The sequence below is a fragment of the Pseudorca crassidens genome, chromosome 11 (genome assembly GCF_039906515.1).
Source record: "Pseudorca crassidens isolate mPseCra1 chromosome 11, mPseCra1.hap1, whole genome shotgun sequence".
Classification (NCBI taxonomy): Eukaryota; Metazoa; Chordata; class Mammalia; order Artiodactyla; family Delphinidae; genus Pseudorca; species Pseudorca crassidens.
In genome coordinates this window covers 75168284-75171976 of record NC_090306.1, presented here as the reverse complement: position 1 = coordinate 75171976, position 3693 = coordinate 75168284, and the positions used below count along the sequence as shown (strand labels likewise).

The 3693-nt window shown below is 39.0% G+C and overlaps 1 pseudogene; it reads left to right on the top strand.

Moving 5' to 3' along the window:
- Nucleotides 1-2852: 2852 nt before the first annotated feature.
- On the top strand, nucleotides 2853-3264 carry LOC137202973 (large ribosomal subunit protein eL30 pseudogene; annotated as a pseudogene).
- The last annotated feature ends 429 nt before the right edge of the window (nucleotides 3265-3693 follow it).

Below are 3693 nucleotides of genomic sequence, written 5' to 3'. Positions count from 1 at the left end.
CACTACTGGGCATATACCCTGAGAAAACCATAATTCAAAAAGGGTCATGTACCAAAATGTTCATTGCAGCTCTATTTACAATAGCCAGGGGATGGAAACAACCTAAGTGTCCAACATCGGATGAATGGATAAAGAAGATGTGGCACATATATACAATGGAATATTACTCAGCCATAAAAAGAAACGAAATTGAGCTATTTGTAATGAGGTGGATGGACCTAGAGTCTGTCATACAGAGTGAAGTAAGTCAGAAAGAGAAAGACAAATACCGTATGCTAACACATATATATGGAATATAAGAAAAAAAAAGTCATGAAGAACCTAGGGGCAAGATGGGAAAGAAGACACAGACCTACTAGAGAATGGACTTGAGGACATGTGAAGGGGGAAGGGTAAGCTGTGACAAAGCGAGAGAGTGGTTTGGACATATATACACTACCAAACGTAAAATAGATAGCTAGTGGGAAGCAGCCTCATAGCATAGGGAGATAGCTCGGTGCTTTGTGACCACTTAGAGGGGTGGGATAGCAAGGGTGGGAGGGAGGGAGACACAAGAGGGAAGATATATGGGAACATAGGTATATGTATAACTGATTCACTTTGTTATAAAGCAGAAACTAACACACTATTGTAAAGCAATTATACTCCAATAAAGATGTAAAAAAAAAAAAAAAGATACTGCTGGAATTTTAAGAAATGAAAGCAGCCTGCTAATTCTTTCATTATTCTCTCTTTTCCTTTTAATTCAATGCTCATTCATTCAGCATTTATTAAAAACCTACTATGAATCAAACCCTTCATGGGGTGAAGCAATAGAGATGAAAGGTAATAAACATAGGTTCTCTATTAGAGGAGCTCACGTATTTATTGTTTTTGCTATACTCCTCCTTACTTTCATTTAATTTCATAATATAATATCTTCCCAAATATATAGCAAGTATTTCCCTGAATGAGTACAAATGAATAGCAGAGTCTAATAGAAGTCATTACCCCAAAACAGCAATGCTCCGCTATTCATTCATAAGTTCAGTTGTTCATTCAAATTTTCATATGTTCATTTGTTCATTCATTCATTCAGAAAACGTTATTAAAGCAGTTACTGTGAGTTAACTGCTGTAGTTGGCCTCCGGGCATAAGCCATATATCTTGGCCTTCAAAGTGATGCCAGTCTACTGACTTAGTGTACATGATAGTGCCATAATAAAGGATTATGAATATGACACGGGGTGGGTGTTGGGGGTGAGATTGGAATCCTTCACAGAGGGATGGATAACGTGCATTGATGTTGAAGGAAGAGAAGGTCATAAAATATTTAAGTGAGGAAGGGCAGTCTTGTTCAAGTGAATTGTATACACAGAGGCATGGAGGCTGAGAAAACATCATTTTTTTAAGCTTGGAATGTTGAGTATGTCAAAGAGCCTACTGCAGTTTTGTTGGGCATAAAAATGTGCCCAGTGAAAACATGACATTCCCTAGCCTTCCTTGCAAATGAGGGTGAAGAACAGCAGTGCAGCCCAGGCCTGGTCAGTGAGTTAAAAGTGTTCCTTGTCAAACAAGGCTCCAGGCAAACTCCTTAAAAGCAGAGCAGGCTCAGCTGGGATGGGCCTTTTGCCCTTTTCCCTTCCTGTTCTCCCTGCCTGGAATGTAAACATGATGCCCAGAGGAAGGACAACGCCACATCACCACAAGGTAACAAGCAAGTGCTGAGGATGATTGAGCAGAAAGATGCAAGGAGCCTGCAGCCCCGAGATAGGAGAGAACAGCTCTGTGGACCCTACACAGTCTATCACAGACTTCTCTCCCACCATCAGAGGGGAAATGCCTTAAGTAGTTTTAGTTAAGCCATCGGTTTTCAGATTTGTGTTACTTGGGCAAACTGACGGTGTGAACCTGAGCAGACTAGACGAGGCCAACCATAAGAAGCCCTGCACAGTTATAGACTTTGAACTGTGTCTGGTAGAGGTTCTTTTTTTTTAATTCAAGAAAAGATCAGTTTATTAAAAGACCATAACGTCTTAAAATCACAAGTGTAAAACCATCAGGGACACAGGCGGCTCGTGGGGACCATGTGGAGATGCCAACACATAGTATTTTTTCCTCTTTCTGCTCCTGAATGTCAACCAATACGTTATTTACCTGAACTCTTTATGTTGTTTTTTTTGTAGAGGTATTTAAACTCCAGTATGTTTGAGAACCACTGGAAGTGTCTGTTAAACTTTAGTTTCTGATGCTGGTCTTAAGACCACATTTAAACAAACAAACCAAACCCCACAAATGACAAAAAAATAAAAATTTTCTCAAATGTGTGGAAGTGGAGCAGTTGATGCATTTGATGCACTGGGTAGCCTTCCTGTTTCTCTTTCTCTTCCTTTCCATTTTCCTACCACTCATGGGGACACAAAACTGCTGCCCACAGTTTACAAATCCATATCTGTGACATCCATGTTCAGGCATAAGACTGATGAAGAAAGTATTTTATGTTTCATTTTGCAATCCTTAAATAGCACTTATCAAACTACTGTTCTAAGAACTTTAACAAGTACTAACTCATTTAATTTTTATAAAACTCTACATGGTAGGAACTACTATTACCCCAACTCATGGATGTGAAAACTTAGCGACAGAGATGGTAAACAGCTAGGTCACACAGCTATTGAGTGACTATGCTGCATCTCTAATCCTTGGCTATCATAGACTTATTATTTGCAGTTCCAACTACTTATCAGTGATCACAAAATTTCCATGATTTATTCAACTATAATGAGAATAAAGACATTACTACCCCTTTCTCACTCTCCGGCCATCTTGGTGGCTGCTCTTGGTTGGGGGCATCCCACAACTAAGGCAGGAAGATGGTGGCCACAAAGAAGATGGAGAAGTCACTGGAGTCGATCAACTCTGGGCTCTAACTGGTTACGAAAAGTGGAAAGTACGTGCTGGGGTACAAGCAGACTCTGAAAATGATCGGACACGGCAAAGCGAAACACGTCATCCTTGCCAACAACTGGCCAGCCTTGAGGAAATCTGAAATAGAGTATTATGCCATGTTGGCCAAAACTGGTGTCCGTCACTACAGTGGCAATAATATTGAATTGGGCACAGTGTGTTGAAAATACTACAGAGTATGCACACTGGCTATCATTGATCCAGGTGATTCTGATATTATTAGAGGCATGCGAGAACAGACTGGTGAAAAGTAAATCGTGCACAATTTTTCTTTAATGAAATTGGCCAGAGCTTGTTTTAAAAATTAAAAAAAAAAAAGGCATTACTACCATATGGCTCTTCTGAGACATAAACATCTGGAGAAACAAAGATCTTGTAATGAAAGCATCTAGCATAAATTTATATCTCATGGGCTGTGATGTTGGTTTTGATAAGCAAGTTACCTTGCTAGCCTAGCTAATCCCCAAACATCTGTTTCTTAGTTTCTTAATTTCTGGGTTTTATGAATTTGATAATACTCAAAATTTACCTTGGAGCTGCAACCAAAGTAAATACTATGGATCTACAGTAGCATTTCCCCAAATATTTTTTCTCTTAAACATTTGTTCCACAAGATGCTAGATTTTAAACAGCCTTCCTGTTTAAATAAATTTGAAAAATATTAGGCTATACAAAGTCTTTACTACAGGATTTATCAGAACCTTAATATGAAAAAGTCCATTGTAAATCTGCAGAAGAGAAATATAT